At 51.6% G+C, this 27,707-nt stretch overlaps 1 pseudogene; it reads left to right on the forward strand.

Annotated features, from left to right (window-relative positions):
* Window positions 1–477: 477 nt before the first annotated feature.
* On the forward strand, window positions 478–27,210 carry LOC114078805 (ruvB-like 1; annotated as a pseudogene).
* Window positions 27,211–27,707: the final 497 nt, after the last annotated feature.

The raw sequence follows: 27,707 nt of genomic DNA on the forward strand, positions 1-27,707 counted from the left end.
TCACCTCTCAACCACCACTCCCTTCTGGCAGAATGTCATGAGTCATCCCTACTAGGCTGTGGCCCTCAACACCTCTGGTTTCTTGTCTATGTCTCTTTGTTTGGGGTGGGGGTTGCCAGGGATTGAACTCCGGAGCCCTAGACCCCTGAGCCCCTCCCCAGCCCTATTTTGCATTTTATTTAGAGACAGGGTCTCTCTGAGTTGCTCAGGGCCTCACTTTGGCTGAGGCTGGTTTTGAACTGACATCCTCCTGCCTCAGCCTCCCGAGTCCCTGGGATCACAGGTGTGGGCCACTGTGCCCGGCGGACTTTTCTCTCTTGCCTCCACTGTCGGGGCACCCAGAGCTGTGCCTGGAGGGTGCTGGTGCTCAGGGTTGGTTGGACGAGTCTGTGTATCATTTGGACCAGGGACTGCATTTTTTTCCCCACTGAAACACAGTAATAGTGACCATTTCTCCCATCTGTGCTGCAGGCATGTGGTGTCATAGTAGAGTTCATCAAAAGCAAGAAGATGGCAGGAAGAGCTGTGCTGTGGGCGGGACCTCTGGGGACTGGAAATGTCCTTGTGTTCTCATTGATTTCTGCTGCCCAAGAGGAGGATCCTCACTTGGATCCTCATGAAGCCAAATGGAATTTACATCTTAACTAGTCTTTGTTTAGCGACCTGGGTCACATGTTTGTTTAAGAAAGGAATCTGATCTCAAACTCATACTTCTAGAATGAAAATCATCCTGGCCAGAGAGGGGGGAAAGTCCTGAGAGGGGTCTGGTCATTGGGATGGTCCTTGAACTCTTTCAAGTCTCCTTTGCTTGGAAAATGCATCTCTTCTTTTCTTTTTTTTCCTTTTCTTTCTTTCTTTTTTTTTTAAATCAGTGATTGAACTTGGGGGCACTCAGCCACTGAGTCACTTCCCTTTTTTGTATTTTATTTAGAGCCAGGGTCTCACTAAAGTTGCTGAGGGCCTTGCTAAGTTGCTGAGGCTGGCCTCCAACTTGTGATCCTCCTGCCTCAGCCTCCTGAGCAGTAGGATTATAGGTGTGCACCACCGCACCCAGCTGAAAATCCGTGTCTGTTGGTCCAGGGCCTCATAAAAATTTGTGATGGGCTGTGGCTGTGGCTCAGTAGTAGAGTACTCACCTCGCACGTGTGGGACCCTGGGTTCGATCCTCAGCACCACATAAAAATAAATAAGTGAAATAAAGTTATTGTGTCCAACTACAACTAAAAAATAAATATCTAAAAAATTAAAAGAAAGATATTATGTCCATACACAATTAAAAAATATTTAAAAATCTTCTGTGGCACATTATTGGAGGGGTAAAAATGAGTCAGCCAGTATTTTTTCGAATGCAAACTTCGCCCACCACTATTTTGGCTATGGGCTTGATTGACAAATAACAGAAACGTGCTTTTGATCTTCAAGGGGCTTCTAGTGTTTTCTGGGCAGAGAAACAGGAAGTCTCCTGATGGCACAAAATGGCTCAATTGAGTCTGAGCTTCAAACTGCTGACTGATTTTAAATGCTGGAATTGGGCAGAGGGTTTGATAATTCCCTTTCACAGTTGGGCTTTCCAGGGGACAAAACGGACACACAGTGGAGCTTGTTGGGATATACAAGGGGATTGACCAGATCCTAAGGCTTCCCAGAACTCCTGGTCTGGGCATGGCTTGTTCTCTGGAAGGGCCTCTTGGCACAGGAGAGTTGGAGCCTGTGCTCTTGTATGTAAAGAAGTGGGCTCTTACCAGGTGTGGTGGCCCTTGCCTGTCATCTCAGTGACTCTGGATGCTGAGACAAAAGGATCACATGTTGGAGGTCAGCCTCAGCAGTTTTACCAGGCTCTAAGTGACTTAATGTGACCCTGTTCAAAAATAAACACCTTAAAGGTCTGGGCTGTGTCATGGTGGGTATTGATTGATCATCTGGGAGGTCTGGGGCAGGCTCCTGACTTTTCAAAAGCAGAAACACAATCAGCTGTGAAATAAAAGCTTGAATTCTAATTTTGAAGTTGTACATGTGGATTTGCCAGGGTGTGTTGTGTTGGTGACTGATGGTGGATGAAGAAGTCCTGTGTCTGGGGGAAGGTTTTTGAGGCTGGAATGCCATACAGTGTGCACTTACAGGAACATTAGCTATTCCAAGTCATATTCCATTTTTTTTTGGGGGGGGCTTACTAAGAATTGAACCCCATGAATCGAACCCAGGAGCTCTCGAACCCTGAGCCCCATCCTCAGTTCTTTTTCCATTTTATTTAGAGACAGAGTCTCACTTAGTTGCTTAGGGCTTCACTTTTGCTGAGGCTGGCCTCCAACTCGTGATCCTCCTGCTTCAGCCTCTCGAGCCCCTGGGATGACAGGCCTGTGCCACAGCACCAGCATGATAGCTGTTTCCTTAAGTGCTGTTTTTCTCAGTGTTATTTGGTACTTTTTGTCTTCCAGTGTGGCTCTTAAGAAGTCTGATTTTCTGGGTTGGAATCTTTCTTTCTGGATGTTTTGGAGGTACTTTTGTATAGGGCACCCTCCCCTGATTTCCCTTTCTTGATGTCTACAGGGCTTTCTGAGTGTCACTGTTTGGTGTCTTGGTGTGGACACTCACCAGCTCTGAATCCCTGTTCCTATTCTGTGTGCTCTTTCTGGAAGTCCAGCTAGGTGAGATTAGCTCTGCATCGATTTTCAACCTGGGCTGGTTTTGCCCCCCAGAAGATATTAGCCAGTATCTGGAGAGTCATCTCTTGTGGTTTTCAAAACATGGTGGGGGTACTCTAGTGTTAGAGGCCAGCAATGCTGCCAAGCAACCTGCACTGCAAGGCTGTCCCCAAAAACAGAGGAAAGACTGAGAAATCCTTTTTTTTTTGGGGGGGTCTACCAGGGATCTAACTCAGAGATGCTTAACCCCGAGCCCCATCCCCAGCCCTTTTTATATTTTATTTAGAGACAAGGACTCCCTGAGTTGCTTAGGGCCTTGCTAAGTTGCTGAGGCTGGCCTCCAACTAGCCATCCTCCCACTTCAGCCTCCCAAGCTGCTGGGATGACAGGTGTGCACCCCCACACCCAGCTCTCAGTTTCTTAATCCATAAAATACAAGTTAGTGAGCTGGGATTGTGGCTCAGCAGTAGAGGGCTCGCCTAGCATGAGCGGAACCCGGGTTGGATCCTCAGAACCACATAAAGATAAAGGCATTGTGTTGTATCCATCCATACCTAAATCAGTTATATTTGTTCAGTCACCTATAACAGTTCAATATTTATTGCTAAGGGGAGGAGTGCTTAACTTTATAATGGCTTGATTTTTGAGCATTTTTTAAGATTTATGTTCTTCCCCTAATTTAGGGCTGGAACAAAATTAAACTTGTTCCAAAGGAAAAAAAAATTAAAAATAAATATAAATCATGCGACCCTGTTCAAAAATAGACAACATAGAGGTCTGGGATGCATCTTCGTGGGTATTGATTGATCAGCTGGGAGGCCTGATAATATTAAAATATTAAAAAAAATACAAGTTAGACTTTCAATATGACAAACTATGGGAAGATCAGTGAGATCTATAGAGCTCCATAGGAAATGGTAGGTATATGTGCTTTTCTTCCATGAGTTTTTTTTTTTAATAATATATATTTTTTAGTTGCAGTTGGACACAATACCTTTTATTTATTTTTATGTGGTGCTGAGGATGAAACCCAGGGCCCTGCACATGCTAGGTGATGATAGACCCAACCTGATCTTTTATTAAAATTGGGAGCCATCTTGCCACAAAGCCATGAAAAGATAATTTTGGCTTTACTATAAATTACTGCAAATTCTGAACCTGCTTGGAATGCCTGCCCGTGCCTTGAACTCACCCATGCCTGGCTCTCTGACCAGAAAGCAGCCCTCTCTGAAACTTTAGTGACACCTCATAAATATTGGCCTTCCCTGGCCAGACAACGATCCTCTCTGAGGCTCTAATGGTCCTCATAAATTCTGATGTTGGGGCCAGCAAAAAAAAAAAAAAATGTAAACTACCATTAGTGTGATGCTTGTCAGAGTTCTGTTATCTGTAACCCCCCTTTTGTGTAACTTTCTGGGCTATAAAGCTGGGCTGTAGGAAAGGTGGGGTTGCTGTCTTGTTCCTACCATTTTGGGGAGGGAGAGGCAGCCTGGCCGGTCAAAATAATAAGCTTGCTTTAATTAGATTTTAATTGGAGTCAGTGGTCTTTTCTTGCATCCTGGTCTAACAGTGAGTGCTCCAACACTGAGCCCCAGCCCCAGCCCCAGCCCAGCCCCTTCCATAAGCTTTTTAATTGGAGAAAGCTGGACAGAAATGGAGCCATTCTTAACCAAGTCTTGGTCCTATTTGAATGGAAGGGTAATGGTCACCCCTTCAGTATTAGGTGGAGGGAGGCAGAGATGGTGTTCAGTGGGACATGGTCACTGTCTTTGACACTGGAAACTGAGAATGGGGAGATGGGGACTGTGAAAGAACAGGGAAGAGACATTCTGGGTAGAAGGTGGACATGAAAACCAGGCACAGTGGCTCACACTTGTAAACCCAGCAACTCGGGAGGCTGAGGCAGGAGGATCTCAAGGTGGAGGCCAGCCTCAGCAGCTCAGTGAGACCCTATCTCTAAATAAAAAAAATGCTGGGCCTGGGGCTCAGTGGTGGAGCAGCTTCCTGGCACATACAAGCCTCTGGGTTTCGTTCCCAGAACCATTAAAATAAAACAGGTGGGCAGAGCCGCCTGTGGCCTCCCCTGGGCCTCATGGTGTTGGAATTGCATCCCTCTGTCTTCTGTCCTAGACATTTTCCCTTTGCTATTAGAACGCATGCTTTGGGCTTCCAAACTCAGGTGCCTAAGCATTCGGGCAGTGAGGTAAGCAATGTGACTGGCTCAAGCCCAAGGATGTGGTGCCCTGTCACTAAAAGAGGGCCACTGTGTCCAGATCAGGTTTCTCAAAAGAAACCAAATAGCTAGATTTCTACACGAAAGTTCCTAGGGTTCAAAAAATGGCAAGAGCTGGGCACAGTGGTGTAAGAGTAAAAGAAATTGAAGTTAAAGTGTAAAAGACCTGGTGTTGTAAAGTTTATAAGCTGCAAAGCCTGAGTTAAAATGTAAAGGACCAGGTATTGTTAAGTTCCTATGCTACACCCAAAACCTGAAATTCCTGTAGCTGTTAAAACAATTCCCGGGACTGTCCAGTGGATAAATAACCTCGACCCTGTGCAGTTTGGCACGTAGGCATTCAGGGCCCAAACTAATCAGTTTGAATGTACCCCCGCTTCCTGCCAGACCTGTTCCCGCCAATGAATGTACTAATCATGTTCAAGAGTTGTTGTTCGATTTTCCCGCGCCTCATGATGATTTGCTCTGATGTATGCAAAGCCCCCGCCCTCCCCAAAAAGTGTACTTAAGCACTTCTCAACCCCTGCTCGGGGCTCTGGGCCGTTCTCCCTTGTTGAGTGAGCCTGGAGCCCCAGCGCGCTGGATTGGATCCTCAATAAATCCCCTTTTGCTGTTGCATGAGCTGGTCTCTTGGTGGTCTCTTCCTCCGACATTTGCCGGACCCTTACAGTGGCACATGCCTTTAATCCCAGTGGCTGGCTCGGGAGGCTGAGGCAGGAGAATAACAAGTTTGAGGCCAGCCTCAGTAAAAGTGAGTCCCTCAGCAACTCAGGGAGACCCTGTCTCTAAATAAAATACCCTATAGGGCTGGGGATGGGGCTCAGGGGTTGAGTGTCCCTGGGTTCAATTCCCCCCAAAAAAAAGCCAAGTTTAAAGGCACATCTAAGACTACGTGGTCCCAACCAAACCATCCTGTGGGCAGCGAGTTGGCTCCTTGTAATCTAAACAGTATTTTAATTCACCAGGTGAAGTCATGCAGCATTAGTACTACTGTGTGTTCAAGACCACACTGGAAAACAGAGAGAATATCAAAACTAGAACCAGCCTCTGCCCCATGGGCTAGTGGATTTTTTCCAACAGTGTTCGCTGATTGTCCCCCAGGTCGGCTGCTCAGAGGTGTCACCAAAAGGGCATTGAAAAGAAAATCTAAGAGGAAACTTCCCTGGGACAACTGAGACAGTTGGCCTTGTCTCAGCAGCTTGGGAGGCTGAGGCAAGAGGATCAAAAGTTGGAGGCCAGCCTCAGCAACTTAGTTAGGCCCTTAGCAACTCAGGAGGCTCTGTGTGGCCTGCACACCTGGGGTCTGACCTCATTCTTGTTTTGAGATGAGGAAGGATAAAATGGCACTCAGAGGCCATGTCATTTCCCAGTCCTGGGCCCACTTGAGAGCATTTGCTTTCCATAACTTGTTATTTGATGAGATGTCTGTTCCATCTGGTTCTCTTTAGCATCTGCCAACCGAAGTTAGGGTACTGAGCATCAATTTATAGTTGACCATAGGGCACAGTCAGGGGGAGCTTGTGCAGACCAACCCACTCCTCCAGATTTGGCTTCATGTATCATCCACTATTTGCTAGCCTTTTAACATAAAATGAAGGTCATGTAATAAAGCCTTCCTGATTTGTTAGTGTTATTTATTTATTTATTCATTTTGGTCCCAGGGATTGAACCCAGGGGCGCTTACCCCATGAGCCCTATCCCCAACCCTTTTATATTTTATTTAGAGACAAGGTCTCACTGAGTTGCTCAGGGCCTTGCTAAGTGGCTAAGGCTGGCCTCCACCTTGACATCCTCCTGCCTCAGCCTCCTGAGACTCAGGGATCACAAGTGTGTGACACCATGTTCAGCCTCTTGAATAATTTTTTTTAATATTTATTTTTTAGTTATCGGCGGGCACAACATCTTTGTTTGTATGTGGTGCTGAGGATCAAACCCGGGCTGCACGCATGCCAGGCAAGCCTGCTACCACTTGAGCCACATCCCCAGCCCCTTGAATAAATTTTTTATACATGGCTTTGAATTATGTTTCCAAGACTATAAAATGAAAACCTTTCCTTTCTTGCCTTGTAGACAGCCCTGGCCCTGGTGATTGCTCAGGAGCTGGGGAGTAAGGTGCCTTTCTGCCCCATGGTGGGGAGCAAAGTTTACTCCATGGAGATCAAGAAGACAGAGGTGCTGATGAAGTACTTCCACAGGGCCATCGGTGAGTGTCACGTCGGAGTGACAGATGGCTGTTGCTTCTCCAGTTATTTGAATCCTTTCATCTTAAAAATGCTCGTGTTCTTTTGAGGCTGTTGACAAGACAGTCAAGAGTAGCCAGCCATCCCAGCAGCTTGGGAGGCTGAGGTAGGAGGATCACAAGTTGGAGGCCAGCCTCAGCAATTTAGTGAGGCCCTGAGCAACTCAGCAAGACTCTGTCTCTAAATAAAAGTTAAAAAGGGCTGGGGATGGGGCTCGGTGGTCAAGGGCCCCTGGGTTCCATCCCTGGTACCCAGATAAATAAATAATAAATAAATAAATAAATAAATAAATAAATAAATAAAAAGACTAAGACTACTTGGGGAGCTTTTGGTTTAATGCTGAAAGAAAGAAAATGCAGTGGGAGGGTGCAGCATTTGGAAGTGGAGAGATGTCATGGGACCCTCTTTACCCCCCACAGCCATCTGATTTCCTGGTGGCTGGCACTCTGTCTTCCTGTGGTGCCTCTCTGGGGGACTGACTCTGCCTCTTGATCTTCCCCAGCAGGTCCCTGTAATCACTCAACTATGGGTCTCTCTCTCTCTCTCTCTCTCTCTCTCTCTCTCTCTCTCTCTCTCTCTCTCTCCCTTTCTCTCTCTTTTGGGACTATGGCCTCTGAGCCATCCCCAGCCCCTGTGTGACAATAATGCTGAACTGAAGATTTCTAATTCTGAACTTCTGCCCCGAAGCTAAGCTTTGTGTCACATTGAACTTAGGCTTTTTATTTTTATTTTTTAGTACCAGGGATTGGATTGAACCCAGGGACATTTAACCCCTGAGCCCCATCCCCAGCTCTTTTTATATTTCTTTTAGAGACAGGGTCTCACAAAGTTGCTGATACTGGCCTCCAACTCTCAATCTTCCTGCCTCAGCCTCCTAAGCTTCTGAGATTATACGTGTATACAATCACACCTGGGTTTTACATTTAAAATTTTTCTCTCTATTGTTTTTTCTTCATTTTTCTTTTTCTTTTCCCTTTTCATTTCCTATTTTTAAGGGTCTCACTATGTTTCCCAGGCAGTCCTGGAACTCCTGGGTTTAAACCTTCCTCTTGCCTCAGTATGCTGAGTAACTATGGCTACAGATGTGTGCTATGGTGCCTGGCTTTCTTTTCCTTATTTAAACATGTGCCAGTGACTTTATTTAACTCATTAATTAAATATATGAACCATATTCCAATAGCTCAGGAGGCTGAGGCAGGAGGATAGCAAGTGGGAGGCCAGCCTCAGCAACTTAGCCAGACCCTGAACAACTCAGTGAGTCCTTGTCTCTAAATAAAATATAAAAGGGACTGGGGATGGGGCTCAGGGGTTTAGGGCCCCTGAATTCCATTCCTGGTACCAAAAAGAACCAAAAAATACAACCTTTCAAATACCTGAACATTATTATTTTTAAGAACTTAAATTAAAAAAAAAAAACACCATTTTTCTGGGCTGGAGCAGGGGCTCAGTGGTAGAGCACCCACCTAGCATGTGTAGGGCCCTGGGTTCAATCCTCAGCACCACATAAGAATAAAAATAAAAAAAAAATAAAGAAATTGTGTCCATCTACAACTTAAAAAAAAATTAAAAACCCCATTTTTGTGAGACAAAAACCTGATAAAACTGGCCTTCACACAGTTGCTTGTGTTTCAATGGCTCAGCGGGAACTGAAATGCTTTAAAACTTGAAAAAGTAGAGGTCACCAGGCACATTTGATGGTAGTGGCCCCTGGGGTGGGGTGGTGGGGGACACAGCAGGTGCTTTTGATGGCAGCAGGTGAGAGAAATTTCTAGATCCTGCCACAGAATGAAAGGGCAAGCTGTAACCTCCCCTCATACAGGAGCCTTCTGTCCCTGCACCTTTGACTTCCTGAGAAGCTGCAGAGGGAGGGAGAGAGGGTCAGCTGTCCCCATGTATGCCACTCCCTTAATGTGATAAAGGACTCTGTCAGGGACTTAGAAACCCAAGCCAGTAGATAAAACCCATGTCCTTTGTGCTGTCGTGGCCAGAGACAGCGCCTGCAGCCCCTCTCTTGGCCACCAGCTGGGCCCATGGTCCACAGGGCCTTCCCCTGTCTTCTGGTCACCACCGAGAAACTTCTAGACAAATATGAGTGGCTGAAAGATGGGGATGCCTTCCTTCCCCTCCTGGAGAAATTTCATGTCACTGTCCCCTGACAGTAAGTATGGGCAGGCATTCCATTTGGAGGAATTTCCTCTTTGAAGAATAGAAAATGTTCTATTAAAAAAATCAAAGTAGGCTTAAAAGCCCAGAATTTTCCAAGCTTGACAGAGTTTTCTGATACCTTCATGTTTTCTGGGAAATTTCTTTTTTCTTTTTTTTTTTTTGTACCACGGATTTAACTCAGGGGCCCTCAAACCGTGAGCCCCATCCCCAGCCCTATTTTGCATTTTATTTAGAGTCAGTGTCTCCCTGAGTTGCTCAGGGCCTCAGTGTTGTGGAGGCTGGCCTCTAACCCATGATCCTCCAGCCTCAGCCTCTGAGCTGCTGGGACTCGAGGTGTGCACAGCTGCTCTGGGCTTTGTTTGGGAAGTTTGTCTTGGGGTTCGGGAGCTGGGAATTTAGTTCATCAAACACAGAATGTGGCTTCTCTTTTGGGTGTTTTCTAAAAGCCCCATTTATAGGCTCTCAGGTGGATCACAGACAGAGGAGAACTGGCCTTTAGCTTCCTGTCTTGAGTGTTCTTGTCCTGTTTGGGTTTCTGGAGAAGAGAAGGCAAGGGATGGTGTGATAAGATAACGCCCCCCTTGAACAGTGGGAAGTGGCCTGAGTGTCTGATCCTGTGGCCATGTCTCTGCCTTTGGGACATTTCCATATCAGCTCACAGGGAGCCCGATGGCCACCTGCCAGCAGAAGTCCTTTGTGGTCTCCTCATTTGTAAGGAGAGCAGTGGTCCTCAGCTCTCCTTTTTTTTTTTTTGAGGTGGGGCACCAGGGATTGAACCCGGAGCACCTAACCACTGAGCCACCCCCCCTTCCCTGTTTTGAATTTATTTGGAGACAGGGTCTCACTGAGTTGATCAGGGCCTCACTGAGTTGCTGAGGCTGGTCTCCAGCTCACCGTAATCCTGCCTTGGCCTCCCGAGCTGGGATGACAGGCATGGGCCACCGCTCCCTGTAGTGTTGCTCTCCACTCGTGATGGTGTCTCTGGGTTGTACTGGAGGGTGACTTGTCAGTTCTTGTGCTGTGGCAGTTTGAGGTAAGAAGGTTGTTGGTGGGGAGGGGATGGATGTGGAGAGAAGGATGGTCCCATTTCTCACTGTGTCCCCATTGGCGGTCCCACTCAGGGCTGCGGATAAAGGAGGCCAAGGAGGTCTACGAGGGGGAGGTGACCAAGCTGACACCATGTGAGACTGAGAACCCCATGGGCGGCTATGGCAAGACCATCAGCCTCGTGATCATAGGGCTCAAGGCAGCCAAGAGCAACAAGCAGCTCAAGGGGAGTCCGTCCTGAGCCTTGTCCTCAGCACTGTGGCACTGGGCAGGTGGTGTGACCTCTGTGTCCCTTTTTCCTTGGCCTCTGCACTGCTGATGCCATATGGGACACTCAGGATAACACTGTGTAGTATAAAGGGACATAGAGGGCTTTGACATAGGTCCCTTCATGAGGTAGCTCTTTCTTTTCTCATTGCTCCTGGGAGTTGTGTGGTTAAGTCAAGAAATTGCTTCTGCCATCTCGTCACCCACATGATGACCATTGGCCAGCCAGGCACAGTGGAGCACACCTGCCATCCCAGCCGCTCAGGAGGCTGAGGCAGGAGGATCACAAGGTGGAGGCCAGCCTCATCAACTTAGTCAGGGCCCTGAGCAGCTCAGGGAGAGCCTGTCTCTAAATAAGATAAAAAAATGTGGCTTGGGATGGGGCTCAGGTGTAAGTCACCCCTCGGTTCAATTCCCAATACTGCCCCCTCACCTCCCCCAAAAGTCAAAGTGGACATAATTTTGTTTCTTTTTTCTTTCTTTTTCATAATGTTTTTACTCATCCACTGTTGTTATGATTGACTCACACTAGCTCTGTACCTGTCCCCTGCTACATAGATAGGTCCCCTGCTGGGGGCTTGGGGAGGTATTTTACCTGTGGCTCCTGGCAGCTGTGTGCCCGTGTGTGCAGGCACTGTGAATCTAATTTTCCCTGTTTTCGAGATCAAGGCCTCAGGCTCAGGAAGAGGCTCCACAGTCATCCTGTGTCCACTGCTGGCTGAGGGGCAGGGTGACTGCAAGTCCTCTGGTGCTCGGTGACCCCTGTGAGTCCTCTGAGCTCTCTGGGGCTCAGTTTTTCATCTCTAGACCACTCTCCATCCACCATAGAATCTCTCCATCTTTCCCCCTTTTATAATTTTATGGTTCTTTGATTCTCTGAGGTAGTTTCTTGGTCACTGCTGTATGGAGATCATTAAAATATCACTTCCCCCAAGGGCTATTTTTCTGTTTTCCAACAGGCCTTCATTGATAGACCCAACCTGATCTTTTCTTAAAATTGGGAGGCATATTGCCACAAAGCCATAAAAAGATAATTTTGGCTTTACTATAAATTACTGCAAATTCTGAAACTGCTTGGAAGGCCTGCCCGTGCCTTGAACTCACCCATGCCTGGCTCTCTGACCAGATAGCAGTCCTCTCTGAAACTTAGTGACACCTCACAAATATTGGCCTTCCCTGGCCAGACAACAACCCTCTCTGAGGCTCTAATGGTCCTCATAAATTCTGATGTTGGGGCCAGCAAAAAAAAAAAAATGTAAACTACCATTAGTGTGATGCTCGTCAGAGTTCCGTCATCTGTAACCCCCCTTTGTGTAACTTTCTGGGCTATAAAGCTGGGCTGTAGGAAAGGTGGGGTTGCTGTCTTGTTCCCGCGGTTTGGGGAGGGAAAGGCAGCCTGGCCGGTCAAAATAATAAGCTTGCTTTAATTAGATTTTAATTGGAGTCAGTGGTCTTTTCTTGCGTCCTGGTCTAACATTCATCTCAGGAGCTTGGCTCCGCAAACCTCTCTCTCTCTCTCTTTAATCCCTCATCACATCCTGTCCACCCTGGATTAATGAGGTTCTGAGAAGGTGGCCCTTTCTCAGGAATGACACCTTGAGCCAGTTCATCTGGAAAATCAATGGTATAAAAGTGCCTGAGAGGAAAAGAGAAAAATTGTCCTCTTTCACGTTGGAGAGAGGACACAGGAACACAGTGGAAACTTGAGCCATCCATCGGTCTGCTTTGACCAGCGTCTCAAAAAAAGAGCCTAATGGAGAAGAGTAAAATTGTCTTCCAAAACAAAGGTGACCTTCCAAGGGACCTCATTCCCATGAATGGCCACCTGCTCTCCCTCCCCCTGGCCTTTGGCCACCACATACCGACTTTGTTTCTAGATTGGCCTTTTGGGGGCCCCCTCCTGCCGAGGGAGCCCTGCAGTGGATGTTAGGCTGTGTCGTGCCCACTGCCACCCCCCTTTGACTCTGGACTCTGTCTGGGACAGAGCTCAGGTGTGTTTCCACAGGGTGGCTGTCTGTAGCAGCTGCTCTGGAAGCTCAGCCTCAGGACCTGTCTGCCAGCTGGGTCCTGCAGAGGCTGCTGTCCTTGCCCAGTGCACACCCCTGGGGAAGAGCAAGGCCCCATATAGCAGTATCACCCTGAGATGTATGTGCACAGCCCCGGGGGCCAGAGGTGCTAGGATTTTCTTTTTTGTGGTCCTGGGGCTCAAACCCAGGGCCCTGGCCATAGTGAACTAGCGCTCTGCCACTGAGCTGTGCCCCAGCCCCAGGGCCTAGCTATGTGGTCTAGACTGGCCTCCACCTTGGTGATCCTCCTTCCTCAGCCTCCTGACCCAGACAGTTTGAGGGGATTCCAACTTTTGTTTCCCCTTCTGAGCTGGACTCCTCTGTGGGTGCTTCTGGGTACTGTCACATAGAGGAGGAGACCAAGGCCCAGAGAGCCGGAATCATGGGCCACGTCAAATGCAGCCTCAAGTGGCTAAGCAGGAAGCTCTGATGTCCCTAACCCAAGGGCTGGAGCTGTAGTTGTGCTCCTGGCGGGTGCCATGGGGCATGGCCATGGACATATGTCCCCTCTAAGGGCAGCTGGGTCCCTGTGAGAATGCTCCTACCACTTTGCATCCCCTGAAGTCAAGACAAAGAGGAGTAGTGGTGACCTTCTCTTGTCCCCTGCAGGCAGACAGTCACCCTCAGATTCACCTCCTGGTGTGCTAGCCCCCAAGTCCAGGCTCTTGTGTCCTGCCACATACCCTCATACCCCCCACTCCTACTGTCACTGGCTACCTCAGGTGTCTGTCTGTCTGTCTGTCTCTCTCTTGTGTTTAGTCCTGTGAACTGAACCCATAGTGCTTAAGCAGGGAGCCAGAAGCCTGCCCTTTTTATTTTGCTTTATATTGTTTTGAGAGAGTCTCCCCTTGCTAAGTTGCTGAGGCTGGCCTCCAACTTGGTGATCCTCCTGCCTCAGCCTCCTGAGTCCCTGGGATGACAGGTGTGCACTGCTGTGCCTGGCCCCTCAGGTCTCTTAGAGAAAGGTGCCTTCCCCCGGGGTCAGAAGGAACTGGAACATGCATCATGGTGGTCTGAGTCCCCCTTTGTCTGGTTTGGTTTGGTTTTTGCTGAACCCCAGCATTTTTGAAAGTCTTCAGAAGTGAGTGGAGGCCAGGGACGTCATCTACATGGAGGCCAACAGCGGGGCTGTGAAGGTATGCTCCCCAGAGACAGCTCCACGACTGAGGGTCTGCCAGAGGGAGACCTGGGTGACCAGGACGTCACTTTGCTCAGCGGGGATGGGTGGGGGAATGTAAGCAGCTGTCCCTTTACCTAAGTCACCTTGGCTTTTCTCTGTCTTCCTCTCCTTGTGACTTCAGCAGGCAGAGTGTTCAAGACCCAAACCCTGTGGGGGACAGGGACCAGACAGCCTTCATCCCTTCCTGCTGCACCAGGCTGAGTGTTCCATCTTTCCTTATCTCCCTGGTGTCCCTCCCTGAGTCCTGAGCCTAGGGAGAGCACCAGGTGGCTCCTCCTCTATCTGCTGCTGTGTCCCACGGTGGCTGCACCTCCCTGGTTCATGGATGAGTCTAAGGTCTCGTGTCACCCATAAATCACCACCTAGAAGAGCCTGGGCCCCCGGCTCCAGTGAGTCCCCTGGATGCTCCTTTATCAGGAGTGAAAAGAAAGGGGAGAGAATCTTCCAGAAAGTCTCAAGGGTTGCCCAGGTGGGTCTGTGAGCCCAGCGTGGCACCAGGCTGCGGGGATCAGGTGGAGGGCACCGTTGGGGGCCCTCAGTGGGCAGCAGGGACCTTTCTGTCACTGAGCTCTGTGCGGTCCGGTGCCCCATGGTCTGCTGGCAGAGGCAGGGCAGGTGCGACTCCTAGGCCACAGAGTTCACCCTGGAGACCAAGGAGGACATGCCCTGCCCAAGGGCAACATGCACAAGAAGAAGGAGGTCATCTAGGACGGGACATTGCATGACCTGGATGTGGCCCACACCAGGCACCAGGGACAGGCCCTGCTGGTCCAGAGCATGCCCAAGGCCCTGGGAACCAGTGGCCAGGGCTGTGCTGTCCTCCTGGCGGCCCTCTGGGAGGCTCAGCAATGAGCACAACATGAGTTTTGGCCCCTTTGTCCCAATGTCCAGATGCTGTCACGGCTGATCTCTGGGCATTGTCTGCCCCTGGCTGCCTGCCAGCCTGCTGGGGGCTGCTCTCCACCCCGGGCTGGGGGTTTCTGGCGGGAGCTTTCACAGGGCTTCAGACAGCCTCACGGAGGCTCTGGCCTTTGCAGAGCCCAAGCCCCGAGTCCTCCAGCTCCCAGCTGGCGCTGCTCTGGGCCCTGCTGGACAGAGAGTCAGGTTTGCTCTTCATCCTGATGGGGCCTCCTCCTCCCAACCAGGAACAGGCTTTCTGCTGGGAATCTGATTTTGCTTTTTGTCCCTTGGAGCTTTGCCCGGGAGAGACCAGAGACTCTTGGGATTGGAGATTCTTCCTATCTGGCCGGAGGTTTTTTTTTTTTTTTTTTTTTTTGTTTGTTTGTTTGTTTTTGTACTGAAGCTTAAACCCCAGGGGTGCTTACACATGGAGCCCCGTCCGCAGCCTTTTTTATATTTTATTTAGAGACAGGGTCTTGCTGAGTTGCTCAGGACCTCACTAAGTTTCTGTGGCTGGCCTCTAACTTGCAGTCCTCCTGTCTCAGCCTCCCAAATTGCCAGGATTTTTAAAGACACGTGCCACCACGCACGACTCTGCTTGATTCTTGCAGGTCAGGGGAAACCTTGAGGGGATCCCTCTGAGTTCAGGAGCCCCTCATCCTTTCCAGGGGAGCTGTGCTGGGCCTGTCCACCTCAGGATTCCAAGTTGAGTGACATCAGGGACCCAAAGGAGGCAGGAGGATGGGCTTTGGTAGCTGCCTTAGAAAGTCCTCTCCTACAGGGGCGACAAGACGTCCTGTCCATATGGGCAAGTTGATAAAGCCAAAGAAGACAGAGATCACAGGGAGGACACGTGGCAAAGCCTGAGACCGGAGCCGAGTTGAGGCCCTGCCTCTGACGTGCTCCTGGCTCTAAGCGCACCCCACTGAGCGGCTCTGAGTCTTCACTCCCTTTAGAAGCCGTGACCACACTGTGTGCCCTGGCCCCGCTGAGGCCAGCATCTGCTTCCTTTGAGGTCCCAGAAAGGTACCAATTTTGACACCAGGCAGTGGGTCTTCCTTGCTCCTTTGTGGACTATTTTTTTTTATACTGGTGATTGAACTTGGGGGCCCTCGACCACTGAGCACCATCCCAGCACTCTTATTTTTTATTTAGAGACAGGGCCTGGCTGAGTTGCTTAGGCCCTTGCTAGGTTGCTGAGGCTGGCCTCCAACTTGTGATCCTCCTGCCTCAGCCTCCCCAGCTGCTGGGATGACAGGCATGTGCCATTGCGCCTGGCTCTTCCCCAATTTTATGTCCTTCTCGGGCGCATTACCACTTTACTCCCTGAAAATGTAAGTTCAACATGAATCCACTGTTGCCTTGAGGCTTTGCAGCAGCCTAAGCTCCTCCGTGAGTTGCCAATAGCAGATCCATCTCTGAAGTTGGTTTTGACAGCCCTGCACCATGGCTCTGGGTGAGGACAGGCCTCAGATCCTGGTTCTTTGGGAACAGCTCCATCCTGATGACAGGGCGTGCTGGTTTGGAAGGTGAGGGCTAGGACCTGAGGTGGGTCTGCTGTTCTGCAGGGGCTGATGGTTCTGGGGCCGAGGCTGGGCCTGCTCTGACCCTTCTTGCTCAGGTTTCCTGGGGAGAGGATTCTAACTTCACTTGATGGAAAGTTCATTAACCTGAGCATTATCACACAGGGCCTGAAAAGGGCTCCTTGACTGAGTGCAGCAGAGGAGAATCTGCGTATGAAAACACATCTCCCTGGGGCTCCCAAGTGGAGTGTCTTGGCATCAGGCTTTGGGCTAGATGGGGCAGCTCCTGGACACTGCACCCCATACAGCTCCACAGAAGGCTTTATGTGGCATTTTGGGGAAATGATGCCTGTTTTCTTTTTTTCTAGATGAGGGTACAGGGATTCAACTCAGTGGCTCTTGACCCCTGAGCCCCGTCCCCAGCCCTATTCTGTATTTTATTCAGAGACAGGGTCACAACTGAGTTGCTCAGGGCCTCACTAAGTTGCTGAGGCTGGCCTCCAATTTGCAATCCTCCTGCCTCAACCTCCCAGGCTGCTGGGGTTATGCATATAATAACCCCATAATAATATGTCCGAGAGCCAGTATGAGAATCAGGCTGCAGGGTTGGGTCTGGAGGGAATTGAGGTGGGGAGAATAGAGCAGGTGACATTTTCCCCACTGGCTGGGACCCTGTCCGAGGCGAGATCAACAAGGTGGTGAACAAGTATATCAACCAGGGAGTGTCCGAGCTGGTCCTCAGCATGCTGTTCATGGACGAGGTGCATATGCTGGACATCGAGGGCTTCACCTCCCTGTACCAAGCTCTGGAATCTTCCATCACCCCCATCGTGATTTTTGCCTCCAACGGAGGCAATTGTGTTATCAGGTAGGTGCTGCCGGCTGTCTCTGCTCCCCAGGTCTGTCCCCACCCATGATGTCACAAGTCAGGATGGAATGAAGGGAGTGCATGTTGCTCCTGGGAGGAGACATCAGGGGGACTGAAGGCTGCACCTGACCTGTCCCTGATGGGCAGGGTCTCCACGGGCTTCTGAGGCTCGACATTCCTATGGGGAGCAAAGGCCTGAGGAGGTGGGGCCACTCTGGTGACCTGAGTGTCAGCATCCTCACACTGGCTCCCAGAGGCCAGCAGAGCCTACTTCATCTTTAATGAGGACACTGAATGACATCGCACCTTGTCCCTTGTCATAGGTGGGAACAGAGGTTTGTCTCTGAATTTCTTCTTCTTAGCTCCCTATGACAGCAGCATGCATCCCACATGTCACCTACAAGGGGTGTGATTTTCATTCCTTGGCTTACCCTGCTGTGGGGTGTCCCTGGTTGTGTTCCTATATGAACATGGGAAAGTGACGTCCATTCATCCCCCTGTCTCTCCCAGTCCCTCCCATCCCGTCCCTTTGTCTCATCCAATGAAATTCTCTTCTCTTCTCCCCTATTATGAGTCAGCATCTGCATGTCAGAGAGGACACTTAGCCTTTGTTTTTTGGAATTGGCTTACTTACTCAGCACGATCCTCTCCAGCTCCATCCATTGACCTTCAAATGCCATCATTTCATTCTTCTTTATGGCTGAGTAATATTCCACTGTGTATAGGGACCACAGTTTCTTTATTTGTCCATCTGCTGGGGGGCACCTAGGCTGGTTCTGTAGCTTGGCTACTGTGAGTTGAGCTGCTTTAAACACTGAGGAGAATGCAGGTCTCTCCAGGAACAAAACCAGTAAGGACAGTAAGACCTTTCTGGAGACACAGTGGGGCCTCTGGCACTTGCCTGGCCTCAGCCTGCCTTTGAGTATAGCTGCTCCAGGCCGGGGGAGAGGGGGTCTGGTGCAGAATGGCTTGGACACATCTTTAGCACAGTGGCCCTGCTATCTGCTCCACAGCTGGGGGACATTCCTCCCTGGGCCCCTGTGCTGGAGGCCTCCCCGCCTCCCCTCAGACCCAGCGGCTCAGTGGGCAGGTCGCGCCCTCAGGGTTTTCTGTCTTCCTGGTTCAACAGGAGCTGGGCCTGGGCCTGCTCAGCGCAGTTGGCAGGAGGGCCTCTTCCACCCCAGCAGCCGAGGGCCATGGGGACGAGTCCCTGAGAATGCATGCTGGGGTAGGAATTAGAAAAAAAACCCTGTGGTCCAAGTGTCTCAGTACAGCTGCAGCCAGAAATGACCCCCCATTTGCCCAGACTGGCTGCTGAGTGACAGACAGTGGGAAATTCAGTGGCCCTCGATGAGAAGCCCCATCTCAGGAGCTAGGGGACCAAAGCACCAGGCAACCCACGGGTCCCTGCCACTGGCTTCTCCCTTGCCCTTGGGATCTGAGCCAATGACCCAGGCTCATGGGCAGCATTGTGTGGTCCCCCCAAGTCCCCTGATGTGACTGAACAAGATCAGGGTGAAAGTGCCTACCGCAGCCTTAGGGACAGCTGGTGTCAGCCTGGCCAGCTGCTGGGGGAGCTCAGGGCACCCTGGGTGGCATTAGGAGCTGGGGGCCCTGCAGCCACCACCTGTTACTGTAGGAGTCCCTTCACTGGGTCCCCTTACTGGATCCCCTCACTGGGTCCCCCTCACTGGGTCCCCTCGCTGGGTCCCCTATCTGGGTCCCGCCTGGCTGGCCGAGGGCTCCACATGGATATATGGCCCCCCTGCTGGGGAGCCCTGCTCACAGCCCCCCCAGGATCCCTGGCCTGGCCAGAAGGTGTCTTCAGAGGGTGCTGCTCTGAGCCACAGAGAAAGCTCAAAGGGAAGGTGGCTCTGACCTGAGAATCTGCCTGTGGGGATGGAGCCACGTGGTCTCCAGAACAGGACTCTGGTACCTAGTCCCTGGGTCGTGGTTGAGCAGCCCTGAGGGACATGGCTGCTGCCCCCCAACCCCAGGACCAGGGGCTGTGACCTGGTGTCCAGGGAGTGCGCAGCCCAGAGGCAGGCTGGGCTGTGACCAAGGCTGGACTGGGCCAGGAGCCGGGGTTCTGGGCAAGATAGGGTTGGGGCAGGGGCTGAGGAGTATCTGGGACACGGGCACACTGTGGGCGACTCCTGACCTGCTGCCCACAGGCTGCTCCCAAGGGGACCTTCCAGCTCCCTGCCTTGCAGACCCACGTCTGACCCCGGGACTCATGAGGGTCAGGGGGAGAAGGGACAGTGTTGGCTGAGGGCTTCTTCTCCTGGCTTTCCACGTGGGCCCTCGGGGGCAGTGGGACGTGCTGAGAGCCCGTGGGACTGCCCTGACTTGGGGACCTGCCCAGTACAGAGCCAGCAATTGTCCGCCCCAGCAACACCTGGCTTCAAGGCCCACCCCCCACCCAATGCATTTAGAGACAGAGTCTCACTGAGCTGCTTATTTAGCACCTTGATTTTGCTGAGGCTGCCCTCCAGCTACGATCCTCCTGCCTCAGCCTCCCAAGCTGCTGAGATGACAGGGGTGGGCCTCTGCATCATCCAGTCTTTTTAAAAAGTCTTAGGTGGTGAGTCTGGATGGCAGCCTTGGCCTCCTCATTTCCTTCTGTGTGGGGCTAAGCAGGGAGCCCAGCGCCTCCCGTGCTAGGCCAGCTCCAGGCCATAGGCGTCAGGCCATAGGCAGTGATGTGGCCTGGTCTCAGTGGGAGCCTGTGGCTTGGTCCCAGGTGAGGCTTTGAAACAGCCTCTGGAGATGCAGCACTTAGTGTGTCTACAAAATTGCAAAACTGCCACCACAGTCTGTTTTAGAATGCTGCAACCCCCATCCCCGTTAGCTGTTCACAGCCCCTCTGCTGCTGTGTCCCATCCATCACCCCGACCTCAGGCAGTGGGAGGCTGCTTTCTGTCCCTTAGCCTTTTGTGGCTGTGGGTGGGGTGTGACTGACAGGCTTCACCCCTGTCCTCCAGGCCCTTGAATCCCCCGTGGCTGAGGAGCACCCACTGCATGGGGCCTTCACCAGCTCATGGATCTGTGCACTTGATGTTGGGTGGTTTGGCTGTCGGAGTGACGCTGCCACAGATGTGTGGGGACTGCAGTTTCTTTCTTTTGTGTCTGTGTGGAGGGGTGGAGCTGCTGTGTCACATGGCACCTCTGACCTTCCAAGGAACTGCCAGAAGGATGGCTTTATTGCCACACTTCTACCAGGAATGTCTGAGGGTCTTGGTTTTTCCACGTGCCACTTGACATCTGTTACTGTCCACCGTAGATGTCCTGGTGGGTGTGCGGTGGCCTCTCACTTGATTTGCAATTGCCAAGGACCAGCGAGACTGGATTTTTTGTGTTTTACTGGCTATTTGTATATCTTTGAAGAAATATCTCTTTGTATGTTTGGCCCTTTTTTATTCATGTTATCTTCTTATTATTGAATTGTAAGAGCTCTTTATATATTGTGGATACTAGACCTTTTCCATGTGTTTGATGTGTAAGTATCTTTTATTCTTTGAGGAGTCTTTTCAGTGATTGAACAGGGTCTTTGACATAAAGGAGTTCTGAATTTTGACTTAAAATTCCAGTTGATTGTGCTGGAGGTGTATGTGGCTCAGTGGTAGAGTGCTTGCCCAGCATGCCCGAGGCCCTGGGTTCCAGCACCAGCAACACATACATATACAAAAAACAAGAATTGCAGTTTATTTGCTTTTTTTTTTTGTGTGTGTGTTTTTGGCCTCATATTTAATACATCATTGTCCAGCCAGGAGCAGTGGCATACACCTGTAATTCCAGAGGCTCAGAAGGCTGAGGAGACTGAGGCAAGAGGATCATGAGTTGGAGGCCAGCATCAGCAAGGCCCTAAGCAACCCAGTGAGATCCTGTCTCTAAACAAAAATTAAAAAGGGCTGGATCTGGGGCTCCGTGGTGGAGCCTCCCAGCACCAAACAAAATCAACCAAATAGGGGTTCTCTGGGGCCACTTGAGGGTCAGTATATTACCTGTCCCTGGCTCTGCTTTCCTTGGGTCACCCCCTCACTCTCTGTGGCTGTCAGTGCCCCCTTCCCAGTTCCAAGTGTCCAGTGTCTTGTCTCAGACAAGCATAGGTGATGGGACTCCTCTTGGCCTTCACAGAGGCAGCGAGGATATCCCCTCTCCCCACAGGATCCCCCTGGACCTGCTGGACTGCGGGATGATCACCCACACCCTGCTCTACTCACAGCAGGAGATGAAGCAGGTGTGCCCCTGCCGCTGTCCGCTCCCGCCTTCACTGCCAGCCCCTCACCACCCTGGGCAGCTCCTGTTACCCAGAGGCTCTGTCCCCTTATCTGCAGGGTGGGTTGGTTACAGGGACATTGTCCAGTGTCCCAGAGCCTCCGTTCCGCTGGGTCTTGCCTGTTCTCACTTTTAACCCCCTTTGGTTCAGTTTGAGGGAGAGAATAAAAAACAGGGACTGAACCAGGACCTTCGACTCGGAGCCTGTCCCCAGCCCTGTTCTGACTTTGATTCAGAGACAGGGTCTCACTAAGCTACTCAGGGCCTCACTTTTTCTGAGACTGGCTTTGAACTCAGGATCCTCCTGCCCCGGCCTCCCAAGTGCTGGGATGACAGGCCTGTTCTCTGAGCCCAGCTGAAGGGCATTGCTGGGGCACCTTGTAGCAGTGGTGGCCTGCTTAGAGGGTCGCTTCCTGGGGTGCACGCTGTCCTGGTCACCTGGACCCCACCTTGCTGGTCTCGCAGGGCCTCTTCTGTGTGCAGGCCCCAGCATGCCCGGCCTCCCTGGATCCCTAGCTCTGTCCCTCTGGACAGTCAGTGGGCGGGCTTGGACTGTCCCAGCACCTCTCATGAAGGCTGCAGGGAGGACTGGGTGTCCCTGGTCCCTGCGCCTCCACCCTTGTAGTGTTTTGATGGCTGTAATTGAAGCCAGGACTATTTGAGACCATGTTTATGGAGCTACCAGAGTGACAAATCCCTGTTGTGTACGAGGCTTGAAGCCCCAGTGATCTGGGCCACACCACACGCCACCTGATTACCCAGCCTTTATCACCTAGTCACCGCGGGAACAGTGACAGGTGTCACCGTGACAGATGACATGGCCCCACTGATGCCATGCAGGCTGCCAGATCCTGGGGACACTTTCTGATTTATTGGACTATCACGTTCACCTGGCAAATAAAAATGGCTCCTCTCGGTCCCAGGCTGCGGAAGGAGGCTGGAGCCTTGCGGGCCAGGGTGCAGGGACAGAGGGGGACACCAGGTACTATTTAGTCAGTGAGCCAGACACTGGCTGTGCAGGTGGCCCGGGTCCTCTGGAGGATACAGCCAGCCTCCTGCTCCCCAGTCCAGCAGCATGAGATGCTGCACAGAGTCATTTTAAAGCACTGTATATAAAGGGGACATTTGGGCCCTGTCACTTTTTTTTTTTTTTTTGGTACAGGGATTGAACCCAGGGTCACTTAACCCCTGAGCCCCCTCCCTAGCCATTTTTCTATTTTATTTAGAGACAGTGTCTCACTGAGTTGCTCAGGGTCTCGCTAAGTTGCAGAGGCTGGCCTCCACCCTGCGATCCACCTGCCTCACCCTCCTAATGCTGAGATTATAAGCGTGTGCCACTGTGCCTTGGGTCTGGTCACTGTTGATCATGTTTTTTTCTCCTCTGAACGATAATTAAGATCCGAGCCCATATGGAGGGGATCGACATCAGTGAGGAGGCGCTCAACCACCTGGGGGAGACTGGCATCAAGACCACTCTGAGGTGAGGTGGTGGCCTCTTGGGCCCAGGAGGAGGCTGCCCAGGGCTTAGGCTGTCTCTGGTTTTCCAGGTGTGACAAGTCCTGGGACTCTGTGGCCTAGACTGCTGAGTGGCTGAGGTGGCTTGTGAAAGTCAGATTGACAAGAGGGGTCCCCCTTGTCCTGAAGTTAACACTCCCTCTGCAGGAGGTCACTGATCCTGACACCATCCTCTGGGACAGGAGATGGACAGAGCCAGAGCCTGGGCTCCGTGGGGGCCTCGCCAGCTCAGCCCCTCCCCTGGGTCCTGGTTCCTGTCAAGATGCATGAGGACAGTGGGCTCTCAGACCAGGGAGGGTGTCCCCAACAGTCTGCGAGGCCTGTGACCCATTTCCTCACTCACCACATGTACCTGGGGTCCAGCTGAGCCTACAGCTGAAGCCACCTTGGCTGGGTAGTGGCTTCACTGACTTTTAACCTCTCTGAGCTGAAGACACACCCGGATCTTGATTTTGTTGATTTATTGTGACATGGGGCTGAGGAGCAAATCCAGGGCCTCACAAGTGCTAGGCAGGCGCCCTACCACTGAGCCCCATCCTCAGCCCTTTTTTGCACTTTATTTAGAGGCAAGATCTTAATGAGTTGCTCAGGACCTCACTAAGTTTCTGAGGCTGGCCTCCAACTTGCTATCCTCCTGCCTCAGCCTCAAGAGCCCTTGGGAAGCCACTGTACAAGGCTTGGGGAATTTCTAGACTAGGGTTAAGATGTGAGGACTAGCACTTATGTCATGCTGGTGGCCTCTCTGATGGGGCTATGACTGTGATGTTCCCAGTCATGGAAGCTCTGTCCTTTGCTGGCTCCACAACAACCAGCCAGAGCCTGGAGGGGGCCCAGCTGGCAGAGTCCTGCTGCCCTTGGACCTGCAGGGGACTTCCTCTGAGCCCGGCTTGACTGATGGCCCGACTGTCCACTGCAGGTCCTTGGTGAAGCTGCTGACCCCAGCCAACCTGCTGGCGAAGATCAAAGGGAAGAACAGCATCGAGCAGGAGCATGTGGAGGAGATCAAAGACCTTTTGTATGACACCAAATCCTCGGCTATGATCCTGGCTGACCAGCAGGACAAGTCCATGAAGGAACCCATGTGGCAGTCCAGGGGATACTGTGTCCCCCCTAGGGGAAGCGTGCATAGCCTAGGCCTGGCTTGCCCCTCACCTGTGAGGTCTGAAATGTTGTCTGTTCTGTCTGAAGAGCATTTTTTAAATTATAACTTTTGGGATTGCTTTAGTGGAATCCTCCCTCCCCTGAGGTGTTTTTAAATAAAATCTTAAATGTTATTTGGACAACACCACCCCTCCCCCTCCATCTCCCTCCCCCTCCCTCTTTTAAACTGTTTTTAGGGACAAGGAATAACTGGGATTAAACACAAGGACATTTTTATTCAGAGACAGGGTCTCCCTGAGCTGCTCAGGGCCTTGCTGGGTTGCAGAGGCTGGCCTCCAACCAGCGATCCTCCTGCCTCAGCCTCCCAAGCCACTGGGATGACAGGTGTGGGCCACCATACCCAGCTGGCCATATCTTAATTATCTACTATTGTTATATATATTTCTTCCAACATGGCCTGGCTCGAGGCCAAAGGTGTGAGTTCTGGCCCCTGTCCCCAGGAAGGGTGCCTCTGTGTCCCCCACTGTGTGCTGTTGGTATTTCTCTCAGGTCAGGCCCTGGGACAAGCTCACTGTGATGCAGGGGACAGTGGGGCCAGTGTGAATCCCGAGATTTACCTCCACCTCTGCCCACCATCTCCTCATCCACTCGGTCCCATGTCCCCACACCTTGGCATCTGAGGTCTTGCCCGTGTGGGGAACGCCTCCATGTGCTCATGCACACTGTGCTTGGCCTATTGGGGAGGAACCTTCTGGAATGGCCAGCTTTCAGGGGCTGCCCCCTCCCACTCACGCAGTGGCCCTCTAACTCTGAGATGGTCAGTGATGGGGATATGCTGAAGGGACCAGGAGCCAACAGAAGGCTCTCAATGGCCCAGATGGACGAGCCTGAGCAACCAGAGAGAGTCGTTCTGCATTGTCACCCAGTGCGCAGTGACGTTCCCGAGTCATGCTGATGTCACAGGAACTTGGTCAACAGGGGGCTGGGCTCAGCTACTTGCGGGTTCCAAGTCACTGAGGTAAATGTGCAGCCACTGGGCCCAGGACACTGCCCTCCACAGGTGGACAGGAGAGAAAGGGCCATGTTGGTCTGAAGCGTCCCCTCGAGCCAGCCAGGAGTTGGCACTCAACGCCAACTGGACACATCCACAGCGAGCACATCTGCAGACACAAGGGTATGGTGGACTCCCCACACCTAGGGTCCCAGTCAGGCCATGAGCTCAGCTGAGGGACATGAGCAGAGCAGCTTATGTGTCCTCCCCCAAACTGTTGAGGTCACCAAGAACAAGGGCCATTGAAGAAAAGGTCACAGCCCAGAGAAGCCTCTAGAGATGGGATACCAAGGCCCCTGGCTGGGATTTTAGAACAGAAAAAGGGGCATCAGGTAAAATGGAATATGGTGGTGCAGGTGGTGACTAGGTGCCAACTACAAAGGATGATGGGTGACACACAGGAATACACTGCTCTGCAAATCTAAAACTGTTCTAAAATTCTAAGTTCCCCCCTTGTGGCACTGGCCATTGAACCCAGGCCTCACATGGTTGTAAAAAATTCCAAGAAGCCGTGTGCAGTGGGGCCTGCCTGTCATCCCAGCAGCTTTGGAGGCTGATGCAGGAGGATCACAATTGGAGGCCAGCCTCAACAATTTATCTGGGCCCTAAGCAACTCAGCAAGACCCTGTCTCTAAATAGAATATAAAATAGGGCTGAGAATATGGCTCAGAGGTTAAGTGACCCTGGGTTCAATCCCTGATACCCCCCGAAAAAGATGGAAGCCGACTGGCCATGAGAGCCCAGAGCACCCTGGGCCACAGCACCTCCCTTGGTGCGTGGAACTGGCTTCACTTGAGTCCTGGGTATTTGGAGGTCGCTGCACATCTTCAGATTTGACTTCTAAGGGCAGGTTTCGCCCAGGCCCCTCATCTGACCCAGGCCCCAACCTTTCCCAGGAGCAGGCCAGAGGCCGCAGTGACAGCAGGCCCCAGCTGTGGGTTGAGACAGAGATGCCCTTGTGACCAGAGGGGTCTTCTCATTCCTGCTCCTCAGGTGTCAGCAAGGTGGTCCACTGGCTCTGGGCAGAGGTGGCCCTGGGTGGGCAGGTGGGGTGGCTGAAGGGCCTGATGACCAAATTCTTCTCCCAGAGGAAGTGTTGATGAGTGACCCATCGCTCAAGGTGGGCAGTGTCTCCATCCATTAGGGGCAGGACAAAGCCCGGGCGGGAGCAGAGGATTTGTCACATCTTGTTGCGCTGACACGCCATCTAGCGGCCATGTCAGCACCCCCAATTTTTGCGCCATTTCAGCTTGAGCCTGAAAAATGGTTGTGATGTTTATGTGAAGGGGACTGGTCCCTGGAAGTGGTTGAGGTGGTCACAGCTGGGCCCAGGCTCTTGGGTGCCTCCCAGCAAGGGATTTGGTGGCCCATCAATCCCAGCTTCCTGCCGGCTCCCAGGGGCCCCTGTGGGAGTGAGAACCGAGGACAGGAAGGGCTTTTTTTTGGCACAAGTACTGAACCCAGGGTCCCTTACCCACTGACTCCCGTCCCCAGCCCTTTTTATATTTATATTTATATTCTCACTGAGTTGCTCAGGGCCTCTCTAAGTTGCTGAGGCTGGCCTCCAACTTTCAATCCTCCCTCCTCAGCCTCCAAAATGCTGAGATGAAAGGTATTTGCAATCCATCTGGGCTCCTTTCTGTTATTGAGCCGTCACTCTGCCCATGGGCAGATTGGCGCCTTAAGTGTCACATGATTCATGGGAACACTGGTGGCAATGGTGAGGGATGTCATGGGACCCTGTGCAGGACGCAGGGGATGCAGGGCGGCTGTAGGCCTGGGGACATGCAGGGGGACCCCTAGAGCTCGGCACCCACGCGGTGCTCATCCAAGGTCCCAAGGGACTTCAGCAGGGGCGGGGGCGGGGACTGGAGTGCAGTGACAACCAGGCAGGCTTCCCGACCCCACCCCTGCTTGCTCGAGACTCAGCCACCATCCTTGTCCCTTGTGGACCCCTTTCCCCATTGCCCCAGCCATTGGAGAACCCCAGATCCCAGCCGGGGTGGGATCCCCTACAACTACAGTAGTGTCAGGCTGAGCTTCAATCCAAGCCCCTGGTTGGCCATGAAGGAGCAGGCAGCAGCACTCCACGTGGGTGGGGACCCTGCCTCTTACAGGACCACCCTCCTCTAGGCCAAGTTCCTTGCACTGTGGGTACCATTATGAGAAGCCACACTTCTCCTTCCACAGGGAAAGGCCCAGAAGGTGAACTCACTGGCCCTCTGTAGAGCCTCCCTGAGCTGCTTGTGAGCTGCCAGATGGAGCCTCTCCTGGGCTGGCCACTTGTCCCCTGCAAGTCTTCCTGTCTTGAGGATAGTGAAGGAAGGAATTGAAGTGTTTAGGACAAAGGTCCACCAAAAAGGTATTGGATATTCCCTGGAAATTCAAATGTGGCTGGGCCTCCTAGTTTTATCTACTAAATTCAGCAACCATTACTGTAGCTGGGTCTTCATATGTATGTCCCTACTAGCATATTGGCACATTGTTCTGTTTCTATTTTTTATTTTGAAAAATGTCACCCATCAAAGTTGAAATTGCACCATGAACCCCTGAGTTCCCTTCATAGGATCCCAGGGTTGTTCATGTTCTGCAAAATCTCTCTTTCTCTCCTCTTTTCTCTCTGCACACCC

The sequence above is a fragment of the Marmota flaviventris genome (assembly GCF_047511675.1).
Source record: "Marmota flaviventris isolate mMarFla1 chromosome 10 unlocalized genomic scaffold, mMarFla1.hap1 SUPER_10_unloc_1, whole genome shotgun sequence".
NCBI lineage: Eukaryota > Metazoa > Chordata > Mammalia > Rodentia > Sciuridae > Marmota > Marmota flaviventris.